Source organism: Corapipo altera, unplaced genomic scaffold (genome assembly GCF_003945725.1).
Source record: "Corapipo altera isolate COAL_440 unplaced genomic scaffold, ASM394572v1 66, whole genome shotgun sequence".
NCBI lineage: Eukaryota > Metazoa > Chordata > Aves > Passeriformes > Pipridae > Corapipo > Corapipo altera.
The window spans coordinates 670,193-690,729 of NW_020884924.1; the positions used below are offsets into that span (position 1 = coordinate 670,193).

Below are 20,537 nucleotides of genomic sequence, written 5' to 3' on the forward strand. Positions count from 1 at the left end.
TTTCCTTTCCTTTCCTTTCCTTTCCTTTCCTTTCCTTTCCTTTCCAATTTAAGACTCAGTAAGACAAGTAATTGAGAATCCAGTACTCTGGTACTTGGACGAATCACGCCAGCTTGCTGCTGTGTAACCCTTATGCAGTAGGAAACTGAGGCAGAGGGCCTCCCCCCACCACCTCTTCTTCCACATAATTTCATTGCTGGCTTTGGAAGAAGCCTGGCCTAATAAAATGTATTTAATAACACTGTTGGAACTTGTATAGCAATTCAAAGGTTAATATATATATTTCTTTTAGTCCGTCCTTATTGCTTTGCATTTTCTATTTAAGGTAGGTGTCAGTCTTCCAGTCAGGACGCCTAAACCTGTCTTGGTGCTTTTATGTTGTCACATACTCATTAGACATTTAAATCCAGTACACTTAATGTACCTCTGTCCAGAAAACTGCTAAGACAACTAGGAGATAAAGATTTAGAAATCCAATAAGAAAAATTATGCATCAGGAAGGTGCCCTATTTCCTAAATTTTTAAGGTATTATTTCCTCTGATGCTTATAAAGAGATACTTATCTAGTAAGAGAGTTGTGAACTGACATGAATCCTCAGTGCATCTCTTTCCTATATATTACGAAGGTACGGAAGGTCAGATTTTTCTTAGACATTGTTTTTCTTCAGTATTAGCTGTTGCTAGTCATTTCTTCCAACTACCTTGTGTGGGATTTATGTAGCATTATGCATGACTTAATTAATCCATAAAGAGAGCTACAGAGGGAGAGTCTGTATGAACTTACCCCCTACACATGCTTTTATACACTGAGATTACATTTATTCATTTCCACAGTTTGAAAAAATGAAATGACCCAGTAGCAAGCATGGACAATCTGCTAAAACATGATAATCAGGAAATCTTGATTATATTTACTGTATCTCCCAAACTGCAGGCTTAGAAACTCATGAAATACGAGTGATGAATAAAATATCACTACTGCGATTATTTATTGAGAATAACAAAAGACAGTATAAATGGTGCTCCTGCAAGAATTTTGATTCTTACCTGGATTATACTGCCATTAGTCTAAACAGCCTGAGCAAAGGAATGTTTTTGGAATAACAAAACTGATGCATGCCATTGCTGTTGCAACAACACTTAATCAATTGGAGTCATGGTACCACAGACACAAATCACCTCACCAAGCTTGGCACAGGTTATCCCTTCTAAAGAGGACATACATCCTCTGCAATCACTAGTATGAACGTAAGTCCTGGTTTAGAGAAGTATTTGAAATGAAACTCTAAATGATCTTTGATCTTGTCAGCTCCACGTAGCTGTTTGCTCACTCACACCCAGTGCAATGGGAGAGAGAGTCATAAGGGTAAAAGTGAAAAAACTCATGGGTTGGGATAAAGACAGTTTAATAGATAAAGCAAAAGCTGCACACGCAAGCCAAGGAAAACAAGAAGTTCCTTTACCCCTTTCCTATTGGCAGGCAGGTGTTCAGTCATCCTCAGGAGAGCAGAGCCCCATCATGGGTAATGCCATAATGGCAACTTCACCAACGCCATCACTCCAAATGTTGCCACCACAAACATTCCCCCTTTCTTTCTTCTCCTCCCCTGCCCTCCAGCTCTGTATGCTCAGCATGATGTCATATGGTCTGGAATATTTGGGGTCAGCTGTCCTGGCTATCTCACAACTTCCTGTGCACCCTCAGTGTCCTTGCTGGTGAGGTGAGATGAGACTCAGAAATGCTCTTTACTCTGTATAAGCACTGCTCAGCAATAGCTGACACATTCCTGTCTTACATACTCTGTTTTCAGGACAAATTCAAAACAAAGCCCCATACCACTTACTGTGAAGAAAATTAGTTCTATCCCAGCCAAAACCAGTGCAGATCTGTATGAAGTATCTACTTGGATTAGACCACAGATGCACTACACACAGTCACACTAAAGATCCATGATGCATTCAAAAGTGTCATCAATCACCAAGGCTGATAATTGCACCTCCATGAACAGAGGTAAATTGCTTACTGACAAAGCATCCATTATGCACTGATGGTGGGAACATTTCTACAGCCACCTTAACCATAAATCTATCAGCATAGAGAATTCTTTTGCTTATGTGAAATAAGAGTTAATGTAAAACAACCATCTTCCTACCCATCAAGAGGTTTGAAAAAGCTTGATGGTACTGTAAAATGGTTGATCATGCCAGAAGAAAAGCCAGATAAGATCTGTAACTATGGATACAATGTAACAGTTGACCACCTAACCTTGCCTCTCTGCAATATTTTCAAAAAAGAAAATAAAACAACAGGGAAAAAAAGCCTATGTTGTTGGTATCTACTAAAATTAACTGCTAAAGCATTTGAGATAATATATCTTCTGGCTAATGAAATGGTAAAATGATATGGCAAACCTCAGTTCACCTCTCATATTGTTCACATATTTTCTTTCTCTGAGTTTAGTCAAATTGTTTAGGTGAACATCCTCAAAATTATTTAATTAAAGAAATCCCATTTGATTAGACTCCAGATGTCCATCTCTCTTTGTGAGTTTGACTTTCTCAAACTTCACGACCTGTCTAGACACTTTCAAAATAAAAGTAATTCTTCCTTCTTCCTTTGGTCTTTTTTAGTTAGTGTAGGAAATACTTGGTACATCAAAAAGGGGGTTAGGAGGGAGATTACAAATAGACAGATTGCAAGCCTCAAACTATCAAGGAGTTTAATTCTCAATCTGTCCATCCTACAAATCAGAAGACTTTCAACAGATTAAACAAGTCCCACATGTGCAGCTACAGAACCCACTTGACAAGAGTAACATCTGGAATCCACGCCAGGTAACTCTCATGGGGGGAAAAAAAATAAATCAGTGTTTCAACCTGATAGAGTCTTAACATGACACAAAACAGTTACTCCTTTATCTCCCTTTGTGTAAGATTCAGTAAGCTATATAAACTGTCCTGGTTTAACCTCTGTCAGCAACTAAGCACCATACAGCTGCTCACTCACTCTCCCTGCCAGCAGGATGGGGTCAAGAGAATTAGAATAGAAGTGAAAAAAAGTGTGGGTTCAAAAAGAACAGTTTTCGAACACTAATTCAACAGTAATGGAAATATTTATTATTGTTGTTGCATTATTATTATTATCAACAACAAAACAACAACATTGTAATGTAAAATAATAAACCTCAAGAAAGACAAGTGATGCAAATGAAAATCCATTCCCTCTCTCTATTCAACCATTCTCTGCAGAGTTGTGTTTTCTCTACTGATTTACAAGATCAATTCTGATGTCAATTGTGCCTACAGATATCAGGAGTGATACCAATATGAATCTGGAGTTCCCTATTGAGTTTTTACTGGCATAAAACCAAATTGAGATGAGCATGATGTCCCCCATCTTTAAGTATGACTGCCCTTGTAAGCACATTCATAGGAAGATTGCCACAAAGATATATTACAGTACAAAAAAAGTGATATACTCTATCAATACCCAGTAAACATACTTATGAAGTGCCTAACATCAGAGAGGAGTCTACTTATGTTTGGCAACTCTAAGCCTTACAATAAAAGTATTGTAGTTTCACAGATATGCTTTAATAACTGACTCTTTTAGCATATAAAAAAGTGATTATTTTAGAGGGTTTGGTAACATAACAAAAATCAAATGCTACATAATATCAAAAAAAAAGTAGCAGTACAATGCTCACTGAAAAACTGATGAAGAGGAGCAATATGAAAGTATTCTATGTGAGTGTAAAAAACCTGGTTCCACGTGCAACTATTTACACATATGGTGTTAGATTTGTCATCATTAGCAATACTTTTAGGAGATCATTTATGACTTAAATACAAGTCTCTGAGCCACCATCCTCTACCTGGGAAATTATTATCTCTAACTCACAAATATGCATGAGAATATCAGGGAGATAATTGGAACAACAACAAAAAAAAGGCAAAAAAAAAGCACTGAAACTTTAATTATAAAAATGAAAATACATCAGTAAATGCACAAGTCTCCATGGTTCACTGAACTCTTCAAAGTTAACTCAGCTAAAATGAAATTTTTGCTCCAGGTTAATAATTAATGTTTATTTTGGTAAGATTCAAATCCAAGCCAGTACTATTCTGTAAATATATAATGCAGCTCTACAGTTTAATCATTAGCTAAAAAAGAAGAAAAAAAAACCATGTCAGAATAGAAAAAAAGTTTCCTTTACAAAGATGATCAGATGATGAAGTAGTGTCATCAATTTTATTTTTATTCTGTTTTGTGTCATGTTTGTCTCAGAAAAGTACAATGGTGAATCCATACCTACTTTGTCAATGATCTAGAATCTTTATTTTTGATAAATTACAAACATTTTCATTTCTGCTAGGAATCTGTCAATGTCAATGCTAAAGCATGGACAACCAGGAAACCATCCTTCATTCTACTATCCTTCTATACTTTTTGAATATATATATGAAATGGGGAAAAGGAGAGAAAGGCAATTAATCAAAACATTTCAACACATTAGCAATATATGCAGGGGAAGAACTGAGAAATCTCAGGCTGCAGCTCACATATATTTACAATTTTGTACATAATGTGAGACACTGAAATAAATATGAGAACATTTTAATGTTCTCTGCAACATATTATTTTGTTATTCCTTAGTATATTTCTGTTTTTCCCAGCCTGTCAAGAATTCTATCAATTACTTCAGATTGCAAACATACTGTAGTTAAGATTTCATTCCTAAAACATTTTCTACTATTGGTCAGACTCTGATTATAATAAATTTGAAACAATTTGTTATGGTTTCTTGGGTTAGAAGGACTATATATATATACTACATTATAAAACTAACTCAAAGATAGGTATTTTGAAGTGAGTTCTTGCAGGCATTTGTCTGTGTGTTGTAGATATAATGGCCCAATTATTGCCTAATATAAAGTTGGTGTATAACCTTTGACACTTAAAATTGAAAATATAGGTCTCCAATTGCCAATTATTGCAACTTTGATAACACGGATTTAAATGTCTCTGTCTTCCTCAACATAGTATTAAGAAGTAATAATCCCTAATATTTCCATATTAGATTATGGAAATCTGTAGTCCAACTTTCAGATTTTCAGTCTTCTGAAAGATTAATAGATTCATTCTAACAGTACTGACCTACATAATTTCAAAGGATGATACCCTCCTCAGGAAAGAAATGGCAGACAGCAGTTTTGACCAACAGGTTTCTAGCCATTAATCTTGTGAATTTTAACAGGTAGGCCCAGAGACAACAAGCATGAGATAACCCATCGATTTTCTTAACTGTGAGAACATCAGCTCAGGCCTTACTCCATCCCGGGCTTACTCCAATGCTCAATAATAAATAACTCCTATGCTTAGTAATTTATCTCTTTTCACAGCTCATTTGACTTATTCTCACCCTACCTATATTTGCTGGTAGAATCAACGGTTGTAATGAGCCTATGACTCTTTTCTGATCACTGACGGATTTAAAAAAAAAAAAAAAATCCTTCATGACTTTTAAAATATCAGAAGTAGTAACTCTAGTAACTCTAGGGCTTCTATCTAGATGCTTTAAAACAGTCTTCTTTGTTTTGCCCACCATTACTGCACAGGGATATAAGGTCATCAGAGTAATAGAAGAAAGGTATAGTCACACTGGCATCAGCTATTCTAACTGGAGAGTACAGCCATCTATAAATTACTTCAGCCAAAGTAATCCTCATTTGTATTTTTGTTCAGAACCAGATGTGTTTCATGAAAACTCACCAAATATCAGGTGTGAATAACTAGTCTTTCATCAAAAAACCTTTCACTCAAGTAAAACCCTCTACTCTCAAGTCTACATGGGAGTGCTCCCAGCCCAAGTCAGTGATTAAACTCAATGTTAAAAGAAACCAGGAGACATTTTGTGTACAGTTTCTAAAAAAGATTAAACAATATTCCTGCCTCGCTTTCAACATTATAAATCCTCATGTCTCTTGTGTGCAATTGTTCATTTCCCAAATTCAAGGGTAATGAATTGAGTAATTTTATAACAGATGCCTGCTGTGAATTTCAGCAATTATGGCCCAGCACAGACAATAGATGAGGAGGAAATAAAGGGCTCATTTCAGTGATACTTACTACTGCAGCCCTATTTGTCTTGTCCAGAGAAATAAATGTAAATCTTATTGGTAAAAATAATTTTCCTTTTAGATTCTTTTGTACCCTTCTAAATTTTAAATTAAAAGGACAAGAAAAAATCTATTAGAAAAGATTCTGGTCTTGTCATCTGTATAACACCCACACTCAGCAACATCAATTATTGGAGGTTTCCTCTCACTGATCCCTTTTTCCCATGTGGTACACAAGTAGGCCTTTATTAACTAGTGTGAATACATTTCCATAATTTCATTAACTAATGTATCTGTTTTAATTTAATAAAGTTTGTCTCTGTTCTGTTGTTCATACACATATTCATACACATACGCATGTTCATACACATATGCCCTTTCTCATAGCATTACAGAAAATACAGGAAATAGATAAATTTAAATGTAAAATGCAAAATCTCATCAATCCTTTAATTGTAAATAAGTCTATTTACAATTTCAAAACCACTTTTATTTCTTAATAAAGATTTCTAGCCATTTTCAGAGTCAAAAGCCATTTTCAGTTAGCACTGATTTAACTTATAATTGCAACCATATCATCTTACTGTGCTTCACCCATAACACTCTGCTTTGAATTGCTTCAAGTTAGATTAAAAAGTATTAATAAAAAAACCCACATATTTTCAGAAACTATTAAAGTCAATATCCTCATTCTTCATAAAAGGCAGTAATTTGTTTTTCTTTTGTGTTTGCAATTTAAGTGAAGTTTTTCCTTTATTTCTGTCTGAACTTCTACACTACAGTAAAAAATGTAATTGTGTGGCAGAAAGGTGGTTTATGATTTATATAACTTACCTCGAGACATGTAATGAGCAGCTTGTTTATTGCATATATTGCATATGTGGATTTTTTTATAATAAATATAAATTTGTCCAGTTATTGCAGTCTGCAAAACTGTGGTTTAGATAGGAAATCGATAATGTCTTTTTAAGGTTAAGCTCAGTGAAACAAAGTGCTGAAATAGTCTCTGATGAAATTGCACCTCAGCTGAACTCACAAAGAGCAGCATTATGGCAAGAGGATAATGTCATACCTGCAGTATTATAGATTGCAGCCAATCAATCAGATATATTGTGATCGCTAAGGGCAAAGTCCTATTGTACTAAAAAAATATTTTCAGGTCTCAAGGTAGAAAGATTGACACATTTAATCTGGAGCAACCTAAATCAAATACTTCCCTAAAACTGGTAAATTAACCTTACTAGAGGACACAGCCCAGAGATACATATATGTTGTCCAAGTAGAAACAGAGTACTGGGCCAAAAACTAAGCTGGAAGGAAGGCAAATACTCTGCACTGAAAAACCACAGAGGGAGCTATTGCTTTGATGGAAATAAACATGTGGTTCCCTCAATGTAGCTTCTGATGTGAGGTAAAGTATGACCCACTCTGTGGTTCCTCTAATCACAGAATCACAGAAACACAGAATAGTTGAGGTTTGATGGGACTTCTGGAGTTCATCCAATCCAATCCCCCAGCTTAATCAGGGTCAGCTACAGCAAGTAGTTGTATCTACATGGACAAAACCATGTCTAGACATTTTTTTTCCCCACAGATAGAGACTCCACAACCTCTCTGGGCAACCTGTTCCAGTAGCCTGGCCATTCTGCAAGTTTTTGATCCACCTCTCTATCCCCTTAATTAATCAGTGCTTCACCAGTTTCTCTATGAGATTGTTTTGCAGCCAGTATGAAAAGCTCTTTTAAAGTCAAGGTAAACAACATCCACTACTCTTCCCTCATCCACAAAGCTAGTTGCCTCATTATAGAAGGCTAACAGGTTGGTTAAGCATGATTTTGTCTTTGTAAATTCATACTGACTACTCTCAGCTACTTTCTTGTCCACCACGTTTTTGGAAATAGTTTCCAAGGCTTTATTACTTTCTCAAGGACTTAAGTGAAGCTGACTAGCCGGTAGTTCCCCAGAACTTCCTACATGTCCTTCTTGAAGATACAGGTGATATTTGCTGGTTTTAAGTCCTCAGGAACATCTCCTGATGATCATGACCTTTCAAAGACACCTGAGAGTGGACTTGCAATGACAACAGCCAACTCCCGCATCATCCATAGATGCAACACTTCAGGCCCCATGCATTTGTGTATGTCTCGATTGCTAAAGTGCTCCCAGACTGGTCCTCATTCGCTGAGAGCAAATCTTTCTTGCTCTATTCGTTAGCAGCCAGTACTTCTTATTTTCCTGGAATTTCAAAGCCTCATCCACAAGCATTAGGACCAAGTCTCTTCACAGAGATAGCTTTTGTTGTTTATGTTAAGCTAGTAAGTGAACGAAAATAAACCTTCTCATTTTTCAAACCCTCTTCCTTCTAGGAAAGGAATCTTTGAAAGGCCCAGGGACTTTTAGAGAAGATTATAGTTAATTTTTCAATTAAATTCTTAATTTCTTCTTTATAAATGAATTAGCCTCTTTTTATTATTATTACTTATTACAGTTGTTAACATGGGATCCCATGCTCCATAATCTCTGCTCCTAAATAAAGTGTTTTAATTTTTCAGAGGCAGTATAGACTTCAAATGCCTGCTGAAATCCTTAGAATGCTTTCAGGGAACAAGATATGCTCTGTACTCTTAAGACTTACAATTAAAAATAGCAATAAACATGCAGATACCTAACATATATTAAATACACTAAATAAATGGTATTTGGAAGGCAGAATTTTATTGTAATGGATAAAAAGATTAGTTCACCTGTGACACCTAAAATATTTATATGAAAAATATTTTTTTTCATACAAAGACCTAAATTTAATGGTTTGTGGCCACATTTTATTGTAAACATAATTAAAAAAAAAAAACATTTCTAATGAATAAACTCTGTTCAGTGACAGAATTGTTACCTGGAAAATCTTCATATATAAGTCAAGAAAGCTCAGTTTGCACAGCGAGTTTTAAAAAATATATCTGTACATTAATTAATTTATATCTTTAATATTCTTTAAAAAATTACTCAGTTTCCTACATTTCTCTAACAGAGATGGCAAAATTATTTCTCATTTTTATTACATAATTCAGAAACAAAAAGTGAACAATTATTTTGCTATAAAATCAAGTATTTGCTTTGCTGGGTTTAGAAGGTGTTAAAAGTAACTGATGATATGAAAGACAGTAAAATCTAATTGCTTAGAAAAATTCCAACTGAACTGCTTTTATGACTTTACCTCATTTTAGCTAAAATTTTCTCTGGTGTTATAGCTTTTGAAATTTCTGGGAGGGTTTTATCCCCAGGAAGGGTCTTATTTTAATTTCCAAAAGAGCTAAACCAATTCTTTAGTTTTATTCCTTTTGATACACTTACACATTTTTTATGGTTTGTGGCACTAAAGATCATTAAAACCCAAACCCTGAAACTTGGAAACTGAATAAAGTTTTACCTTTTAGACAGTGTCAGCCATTACTGGCTTTAGTACTCCTTTGGATTTGCAGATAGAGCATAATGCAGAAAATGCATGTGAGCAACTAGGATTTTTAATTCCTTCACTAGTTGCAACTCTGTACCTCAGCATCTGCTAAACTGTCAGATGTGTTTCCACCTATTTACCTGCTACCTTCATTCAGATACAAAGACAAAATTTCAGGTAAAGACCAAAGGAAGAGGGAGAAAAGACAGGAGCCCAGCAAGCACACCTCTCACCTGATGCATGTGAAACAAAATCCTTGTTGAGCACTTCAAAACCTGGACTGGCACTAAGATAACCAATCTGAGATCCCTAACTATATTTTGATAGTGCTGGGAAAGGGAGCTATCTCTGTATGTATGAGCATATATCATGGAGTGTCTGCTAAACTTATTTGAGTAATAATGGAAAGTGCAGAAACAAATGTATGGCCACCAAAGGAATGAAAAACAAAGTTCCAAGATTCATTTCTGCCATTAGCACAGAATAAGCAATTAATTCTCTAGGATACATAACCCCCAAATACAGAAAGTACTATGCTTTCTAAAGGCTCTTCCCAGCTCAGTAAAAAAAGCTGTACTTCTCTGTTACCTGTGTTAGCCATCATTATGGTATTCAAGCATCACTAATTATAATTAAATATTTAGCTAGTTAGCATCTAGGGCAATAGTTGGCAGCCTGGTTGGGCAGCAGTTCCTTTGAGCAACAGACAATCAGAGTAGAAAGAATTGTTGTGATTATTTCTTAATAAGATGTCTAAAATGGATCTCAGCTAATCAATGAAAAAGACTCAGTCCTTGTTCAGAAATAAGATGAATAATAGCTATGCAAATAAGAACTTTCAGCCATCTTACAGAGACTTTAATATTTTACTATTACTGAGAAATAACAATAGCACAGTTATGTAAGAAAACCTGCAGATGAGGTGCAGGGAATTGCTAATTGCCCCATAAATACACAGATGAGTGTCAGCAACTGTACAGCATCCCAGTTGTCGTATTGGTTCAAGTTATAAAAATTAAGAATAAAATACTGTGTCAGCATTCCAGCATGTCAACACACTGATTAACTTACCCCTTTGCTGCTTCCTTACTAATCACCTTCCTTATCTCCCTCTCTTCACTGCTGTTTTTTCTCTTAGCAAATTTTAGAACTGGTATTTAGAAGAGGGAAAAGGGAAAAGAGAGGAGATGGGACTGTTTTTCTTGTTAGAATGCAAACACATTTTAACGCAAGACATTAAATTTTGTAGTTAGGCACATAAATTAAAGAGGTCTGCTTCAAAGGTTGTGTGTGCAAAGTACTTTGAAAAATTACGTCAAGTTTTTAGATATATATTAGCATTGGGCATAATATATCTTTTCATAATCAGTTTGTATTGGAAGTTGGATTATATGCCATGTTAAAACTCAGAGTTTCCTTGTATGAGTAATGGAAACACCTACAGCATCTTTCATGCTTTAGTTCACATCTTACCTGTCTGTTGGGATCTTTGAAACAGCGACCAATTGTGACCGATCTGATTTTGAAGAACACTATTTTTTTCAAGTATTTACAGCAAAACTGAGACTTTTTAAAATTGACTTTCAGAGTTGATGTCCCTTGTAGCCTAAGGGAGGTAGCAAAATTTGACGTCCCAGACACCCCTTTCGGTCTGCAAAGATTAAACATTCCACCTCCCAAAGAAAAAAACAAAAGTTTATTTTTCTCAGAGCAAAGCCAAAGACAAGTAGTACAAATTCTCCTAACAAGCTATTATTGATTTTTTTTTTTTCTCCTAGGAAATCAAGGCAAAACCCTCAGGTCTCTAATTTTCTCTAATTTATATCAAAAATAAAATAATCTTCAGTCATTAATATGATACAAGCTCCCCACTAAGTGAGAAAAAGCTTTCATGACAGCTACATTTTCTTTGGTTTTCAGGCCAGAAAATTCAGGACAATATATTCCCCTTTATTTTGTGTTCTTTAGATGTGTATATGTATACATAAATAATAACACACAGAGACTTTATATATATATGTATTATATAATTTTTTTTTTGTATATATACCTAAGAAAAATGAAATTGTTTTCCTTACTGGCTTGCCTAAGAGTGGTAAATTCTCAGAAAAACACCAAATATGTTTGTTGCTGAATAACATAAATTAACCTTCCCAGTACAATGGAAAAATCCTTTCCACTCCTAGTTTATGAACAGAGAAAGCATTTCTGAAGGATGCTGCCAATAATATGACTTCCTCAGGTATTTTTAAGGTGCAATTTCCCTTCCCATACCATGGTCTCCAAGGAAAAAAGTTGTAGTTTGCTAGCAAAGAAGAAAGAAACAAAGTAGCCACTTGGTACATATTTCTCTTTCCACAAAGTGCAGTGCTCCAGTGCTCAGATGTGAAAATAAGAAAATTAAATGTATTCTTCCACCGAAAAAAAATCAAACATGAAAATAATGCATTATTCCAAAGAGTATAATCTCCCCATACAAAACTCACATGCACTTTCTATTATTTTGATTGTGTGCCAGTGACATTTATTTTTTAGATTTAAAGCCCTTGTTGTAGCAATTTTAAATTCCACACTTCATTTTTAAATTTTCTCTTGTCAAAAGTAAAACTATAGATTTAATTTTGACACAGAAAAAAAATAAAATGAATCCTAATATGGCCAAGAAGTTTCTTGAGGTTACAGAGGGTGGTGCAGGAGGAATAACGTGATGAAAATTTAAGACTAAATGGATAAATTGCAAACCCAATAGATGCTAGTACACATTTTGAATTCTTGCAAAGTAAGTTGTTAATGGAAGAAATAGTCCTTGCTTATCAAATTCTTACTGAAGTACTTAAAAAATACAGCACAACTAGAAAGGCCAGAAAATGAGAAATTCCAAAAGAAAATTATGAAAGCAGAAAAGACAAGTAGCAACCTGAAATGAGCAGTCTTTTAATACACTCTCCCATGACAGTTTTTCTTCTGATATTGTTTAGTAGTATTGTAGTGATAAATACCATTTAAAAATTGACTACTTTCAAAGACAAGTTTGATATATCTCCTAAATTTTACAAAAACAAAATTTGTCTTTCAACACCCAAGTAGTGATTTAGCATTCAATAGTGATGCGGTAGTGAATATTTTGTTAGCCATATGGATGTGTTAGGTGGCTGCTGCTACATGCCAGGAGCTGCATGTCTGCAGTTCCTGCAAACAGAAGCTGCCCAGAAAGTCCAAGACCTGTAACAAGTTGATGTACCTCCTGAAGTCAGAAACTTTCTGACCATAAAAAAATCTCAGCCCTGACACCAGCCCATCAGCAGCTATGGTGGTGCTGGGCTGGATTTCAGAAGGTGGTTATTCCCAGGGAAATTTTAGCAGTCTAATAGATACTTTGATTTCTGGTCACAACAGAGAAGCTTAAGGGTAACCACTGTGGTGGACCTTCAATCAACCCAGTGCAACTCCTCTTACATGAAAAATTTAATCACAAACCCCAGGATTTCAGGGCAGGCAGGAATGTGCCTCCCACATGATACTACATCTTACTGATAGTGTAGAGTGGAGAGCTATGTCTGTACTGTGGAATTCTGGAACTCATTGGAAGAGTTATTCTCATAAGTCTTCACAGGAAATTCCCCAAATGAAAATTAAAACATTCTTCCTTTTTAGTTTGTAAGAAATGGAATCAAAGTAAGAGAAGAGGAATGCATAGACTAGAAAAATAATGGAATTAGATTAGATTAGGATTATATGAAGTAGCAAAATTTATAAAATGGAAAACTCTTTCTTTTTAACCTTTGGGTCTGAACAGTCCTTCAATTGTTTGATGAAAGGTAACTATGACAGACAATTTATGTGAAAAACTTCCTACCAGAAGTGGCACTGTTGGTTAAACTAAGTTAGACAACATGAAAATAAAGAAAAACTATTTTAGAAACAAAATGAGGAAATATTTACATTTCAGAATTTTTCAAAATAGATTTTTTCAGACATAAAATACCATTCAGAATTAAAACATTTTGGAATTAAAATAGTCATAAGGAAAAAATTTCTATTATCCTCAAAACTAAAAAAATATATAAAAAAAAAAGAAACCCAAACATTTTCACTAATATAACAGTTTGAAATATCTTTTCTTTGTAATTTGTGCATTATTCTTAACTAAAAAAACCCAACCAAACAACAACAGATTCCTTCTTTTAGAATTATCAGCTTTTTAGAATGATCCTAACTAAAATCAAGAAGAATTGCATAACAAGGTTTGTTTAAAAAAGGTATTTTAAACAGGAAAGATATAAACCCCCTAATTTTAATACAAGAGAGCATTCTAGAGTAAGATCTCTTGTAAAAACAGTATGTTGCAGTGTTATATAACAATTCGTTTTGACAATTTTTTGTCTTTTAATAGCAGAAAGTCTGAAAATCTTTATGAACAAAAACACCACCTAAAAAAATAAATGAAATAAACCCAAGAGCATCAGTATCTCAGTATCATGAAATCACTGCTATCATAAATTAAATGGATTAGATTCCAAGTGGAGTTATAACTGGTGAGAGGTAAAAGCAGAAGAGAAAGATAGAATATTGCAAGGTGTCATCCTATAAAGCAAAGGCAGGGAACTATAAAAGTAATTATCAATATAAAACACAAGCCAGAAGTCTGTCCAGATAATTTAACCTGTCATATTAGCAGAGAGGTAAAATCTATGTCCCCATGGTGGGCAATGGCCTTACGAGTTGGAGACTCCAGAAATTCGGCAACTACATGCACAAAAGATTCAACCACAGAAAGAGATATTCAAAGGAGGCCATTTTCCAGCATTCCTGGAACCCAGCAGGAAGAGTGAGGATTTGGAAGGAAAGACTTTGAAGGCAGGCTTTACCTATATTCACATGATTGAACATCAAACAGTGTAGCTCTAAATATTACTCTCCATAAAATGACAGTTTAATTCTATAAAATCAACATAATTTTCATCTATTAAATGCTAAGTTGTGACAGGAAACACTTATTTGCATGAATTTCCATCCTTCTGTCAACACAAAGTTTCCTGGTAAACCTCTATGCTCGCAACCTGCTCTATCTCTCAAGGCTAGCAAACCAACCTCCATGGGGCCCATAAGGCTGGTTTTGCTTTTTCCCCCCACTTTTGTCACTTGTGTTCTCCTCTCATCTTTCCCCATAACATACAGTAACAGCAGTTCCTTGCTTTGAGTCTAAGGCCACCAAATCAGTTAAGATTTCTGTCTTACCAAATCACTGCCCCTCAAATTCTGGTGTTTCTAATTTAAGAAAGGGAAACAATAAAGATAATTAGGTTAAACAGATTACATTTCATTCTGTATCAAAAAAATAATGAATAATGCTTAGCAGAATTTAGTTTTTATAGTATTTGACTTTGAGGGTTGTTTATTATTTTAAAAAAATACTTTATCCATATTGTGTCCCACAGGGCTCTGTCTTAGGACTGGTACTCTTTAATATCTTCATCAATGACGCAGACAGCACGATCGAATGCACTAGGCAAGTTTGCAGATGACACCAAGCTGAGTGGTGTGGCTGACATGCCTGAAGGACAGGATGCCATCCAGAGAGACCTGGACAAACTTGAGAAGTAGGCCCACAGGAAACTCATGAGGTTCAACAAGGCCAAGTGCAAGGTGCTATACCTGGGTAAGAGCAACCACCATTATCAATATAGGCTGGAAGATGAAGGGATTGAGATAGAATAGCCAAGAAGGACTTGGGGGTGCTGGTGAATCAGCAGCTGGACATGAGCAGGCAATGTGCACTTGCAGCCCAGAAAGCCAAATGTGTCCTGGGCTGCATCAAAAGCAGCATGGCCAGCAGGTTGAGGGAGGTGATTCTGTCCCTCTTACTCTGCTTTTGTGAGACCCCACTTGGAATGCTGCATCCAGTTCTGGGTGCCCTCAACAATAGGAGGGCACTGATCTGTCAGAGCAAGTTCAGAGTAGGGCCATGAAGATGATCAGAGGGCTGAAACCTTTCTCTTGTGAAGACATGCTGAGAGAGTTGGGATTGTTCAGCCTAGAGAAGAGAAGGTTCTGGAGAAACCTTATTAGTAGCCTTCCAGTACTTACAGGAACCTTATAGGAAAGATCTAGAGAAACTTTTTACGTGGGTAGATAGTGACAGCAGAAGGGAGAATGGTTCTAAAGTAAAAGAGGGGAGATTTAGATTGGATGTTAGGAAGAATTATTTACTCAAAGGGTAGTGAGGAACAGGTTGTTCAGAGGAGTGATGGATGCCCCATCCCTGGAAGTGTTCAAGGCCAGGTTGGACAGGGCCCTGGGCAACCTGGTCTAGTAGAAGGTATCCCTGCACATAGCAGAGCGGCTTGAATTATATAATTTTTAGAGTCCTTTCCAACTCAAACTATTCTATGATTCTGTAGTTCTATGAATAGTTTTGAAAGAAAAAGGGGAAGAAAAGAGATTTTGCTTCTAAATAACCAACTCAAATGTCTGAAGATATTTTCAAGTCCATTATGCATATTCATGTTAATTTTAATTGTTCTTTAGAATAAGGTGATACAGTCAAATTTTAAAGATTAACTGAGCTAGCAGATTGTTTCCATTTCCACCAAGAGACAATACACAAGTTCACAGATATCACTATATATCTGTATTTTCCTTTTTATTCAACTATCTGCTTGTAGATATCTGTTAAGGGTCAGGTTACCTATTTCAAGCTGAAAGATTTTACATTGGGATGGATAAAAGACACTGTTGCAGAACATAGTACATGCACATAGTATAGGGATGATTTTAATCCAAAACTATTTTTCATTCCTGACAGATTTACATGACCAAATAATTTTGGTGGAGGGTTTTAATTTTTTTGGTTGGTTCGTTGTTTTTTTTTTTTAACAAACAAAAAAAAAAATCACAAAATTAGTAACATCCCTGTAGGTATGTTCAGCATTTCAGGACTGCACAAACTACAGGTTCCTAAGCAAGGTCTGCTCTTGGTCTGTTCAGATTCCAAAAACTAAAGCTTGACAGGATACTTGCACATCATCTTAATTCAGTAAAGACAGGAATTTTGAGCACTCTCTAGGATGAAAAGCATGATCACTTACCTTGAAGTTGCTTACACTCACTCATTCTGTTTGTAACAATAGAGCAGACTTGCCCTGTTGAATAGAAACAGCTTAAATAAGTTCTTCACTGTACTTCAGTTTCTCCAATAGAGTCTAAGGTTAAATCTGTTATGTGACATTTTTGTACTGACACTAAAAATTTTTTGCTGTCTACAAAAACATGCATGAAAATTATAGTAACTATTCATATCTTCAAGTACTCATACCTAAACATTTTACCAAATTAATATAAAATGATTATTGCTCTGTATTACTGGTGGTACAAGTCAGACAGGAAAGTATTATAAATTTCTTTACACTGTGTCATCCATGTTTTACTTCATTTGGAGAGCATTCTTTGGCATCTGTGTGCCTACTGGGATTCTGAAATCTTCTGTAAGATCATATTACTACAAAAAAGACTCACTTGGATATAAACAACCTGCCACTAAGCTGACAGCAGAGTTTTCATCAGTCACTATTTTCTCTATCTCCAACATTTTCAGAAATGAAAATTCAACTATGTAATGGTTTACATATTTGCACGAGAACAATTACTGTGTTGAGACTCTGTATGAGACAGTCAGCTCTTTGCCTTAGGAGGAAGGGTACTTGGGATTACCATATGTCATGCCAAAGAGCTGGTCTGAAAGGTCTAACCTTGTGCCGCTTTGTGATTCTGTGAGCAGAAGCCTGACAGGACACTTACCCATCACCATTAATAATCTGAGAAAGCTGGGCTCCTGGAGCACTGGCTTGGATGAAGAACAAGATTAAAGATGGTTATAGAGTTCCACATGAGTTATTAGCTATTAGCCTGATGTAAACATGACTAACGGATAGTGGAATTAGTTTGACTGAGCAGAAATCACCCGGAGGATCTAAACACTTCCTTTTCCGTCGTAAAAAGTTTCATAGAGGAGAAAAAAGGGTAAGGAAAGTCTTGCATGTCACTTTGAGAGCCTGGATGGGTTATGACATTGCTTGAAACAGAATCCTCTCAAGGAGGCAGATGTGCTTTTTGCCTTCGCACAGACATTTTGGAGCTCAGAGGAAAATAAAGTCAATGTGGGGAATAGGGCAAACCAATAGAAAATATTTCTTTTGCTGTTTTGTTCTGGTTTGCTGGTTTGTTTTCTTCTTTTTTTTTTTTTTTAGTAACATCATTTAACTTAATAAACAGTAACAGACTTCTGTGACTTGACACTTCATTGTTCACTAGGCACAAAGCAAACTGAATCTGGGATCTTTCAAACTAGCAGGATTTGACAACACATTTTCTCCTGAGCAGTGATCAGACCTTAAAAACTAAAAGAGATAAAAGATCTGGGTTTCAGGTACACAGATAAACATCTAGACAAGCACTAAGGACAAGCAAGGCATTGCTACAGATTTTTATCAATGTAAATGACACAAAAATCTGCTTAAGCTGATTAACAAGCCTAGAAACATACAGTTTAAAGTACAGCATTCACACAGTCTGGAACAATAGCACAAAAAAAAGAAAAAAAAAAGGAGTGGATGAGAAAGAATTACAGAGTCACAGAATACACTGAGTTGGAACAGACGCACAAGGATCATTGAGTCCAACTGTTAGCCCTGCACAGGACCATCCCCAGGAGTCATACCATGTTAATGAGAGCACCAACCAGATGCTTCTTGAACTCTGGCAGGCTTAGTGCTGTGACCACTTCCTCAGGGAGCCAGTGTCCAACCACTCTCTGAGTGAAGAACCTCTTTCTAATACCCATCCTAAACCTCCCCTAACACAACTTCAGACCATTTCCTCAGGTCCTGTCACTGGTCACCATTGAGGAGAGATCAGTGTCTGCTTATCGGCTTCCCCTCACGAGGAAGTTGTAAACAGCAGTGAGGTCTCCCCTTAGTCTCCTCTTCTCCAGGCTGAACAGACCAAGTGATCTCAACCACTCCTCATACAGCTTCCCTTCCAGACCCTTCATCATTCTCATGGCCCTCCTTTCCCCAGTAACTTAATATCTTTCTTATATTGTGGTGCCCAAACCTGCACACAATATTCAAGGTGAGGCCGCACCAGTGCAGAGCAGAGTAGGACAATCACCTCCCTCAACTGCCTGGCAACATTTTGCCTGATGCTCCCCAGGACACATTTGGCCCTTCTGCCAGCCAGGGCACTACATATTCAATTTGCTGTTAACCAGGTCCCTTTCCACAGCACTGCTGTCCAGCATCTCATTCCCCAGTCTGTACGTACATCTGGGATTACCCCATCCAAGGCACAGAATCTGTCAGTTTCCCTTTCAACTTCATATGGTTGTTGACTGACCAGTCCTCTAAGAAGAAGAATCACAGACTAAACTGTAACCCCACCCTCACTCTCCATTTTTTCTCAAAAAGAACAGAGAAAGGATGGGCAAACATCAGGAAAAAGAAGAACAGAAGAACTGGATGCTAATGAAAAATCTAAATTTCTGTTGCACCTACATAAGGCCTGAAGTCAACAGCACATCAGTTGGTTATAATCCATTTCCGTGATTTCTTTAACTCCTTTTGTTTTGCTAAAGCTGATCAGGAAAAAGGATAAAGAGAAGAATATTTGTGAAAATAATGCTGAAAAAAATTCAACAAATAATTTACCATCTTTCTTTCTGCTTCTGTGGAATCCATTTTGCAGCAATTATATGGATGAGGAAACAAACCTTTGTGATCACAGGATCTGCAGGCATTTTAAAATTTCATTTTATTTCAGAAGAAAATGTAGCTTGCAGGAAAGATTAAAAAAAAAGCATCAGTATACACTGGTTCCACCTGAAATGAACTCCTAGAGTCTCTAATGTCCTGAAAAACTGATTCTTTAGTTTTCTCTTTCTTACACTAGAAAGATTGAAAAACATCATAAACAGTCCGTACTGCAAATTTCAGTAATTTAATCAATGATTTCAGGAAATTTACTTATAGGATATAATGTAATTGCAATTCTGTGAACACTTCTTATAAAGCCTTTAAATTTCTTATGACTCCTCCTTCTGCATATGGTTACTGTAGATAACATATTTTAGGACAGTTAGTGTATCTTCTATTCAGAACAGCTGCAAAGCACAGTGGGCTGTGAGCACACAGTGCCCCGGGTAAACAGCATGACATTCCCTTGGTCACTATGGACCATTTTTCCTGATGGTGCTTTTCGTTCTGCTTATTTCTCTGTTCAAAAGCATGTGTTCACTCATTCCACAAAACTATCTCTCAGTTAGAAGCTGAAACACTGGAAACAATATTTTCCAAACACTAGAGTCAACTAGGGAAAAGACAAGTAAAAGAGAGAAGAGAGTGGAAGAAGGAAGAGAGAAAAAAAGATAAAAATATTCTTCTAACAAACCTGTCAATCACAAGGTAAGTAAAACTTCATTCTTTGACATTCATACAGTAGTCTCTTGCATCCACAAAAAATAATATAACAAAGGAGAATATTTCTGAAATCTTTTCACAGTTGAGGAAACAAAAATGAATAATACCCCATTCAGTTTTGCATTGGAGGAAGATACAGGTAACACTTTTTTATGTTTCACATACGGAGTTTGCTAAGCTTTCTTTTCTATGTGGGATAACGTCCTTTCATGGACCTCCTGCATATGCTGTTCTTTAAAAGCTAGTTCATAATATTTATCATAAAGGGTTTTTGGCAGCGCTTACATTAGAAGGAAAAAGAGTTTATGTCCCCTGCATCTGACACACTTAGTATGCACCTTGTGAAAATACTGATGCAAGTGAAATTCTGCTGTAAGATTTACAGCTACAATGTTAATAGATATCTTACTACTGCTCTCCTCAACTTTATTCCTGAATATTTCATTAAAAATACTCTAAAGCTGACACAGTGTGGTAACATTAAGGCAGGT

General features: G+C 36.0%; 1 protein-coding gene across 6 annotated transcripts in view; it reads right to left on the reverse strand.

The window, feature by feature from the left end:
- CDH12 (cadherin 12) overlaps positions 1-20,537 on the reverse strand; it is a 520,207-nt gene that overhangs the window by 145,734 nt on the left and 353,936 nt on the right. The window contains exon 5 of one of the 6 annotated variants that reach the window (XM_027657476.1): positions 16,663-16,716. The exons of the other annotated variants lie outside the window; for them this stretch is intronic. The gene's annotated coding sequence lies outside the window, so the exon portion shown is untranslated. The remainder of the gene's footprint in view (positions 1-16,662; positions 16,717-20,537) is intronic. 6 annotated transcript variants of the gene reach the window in all.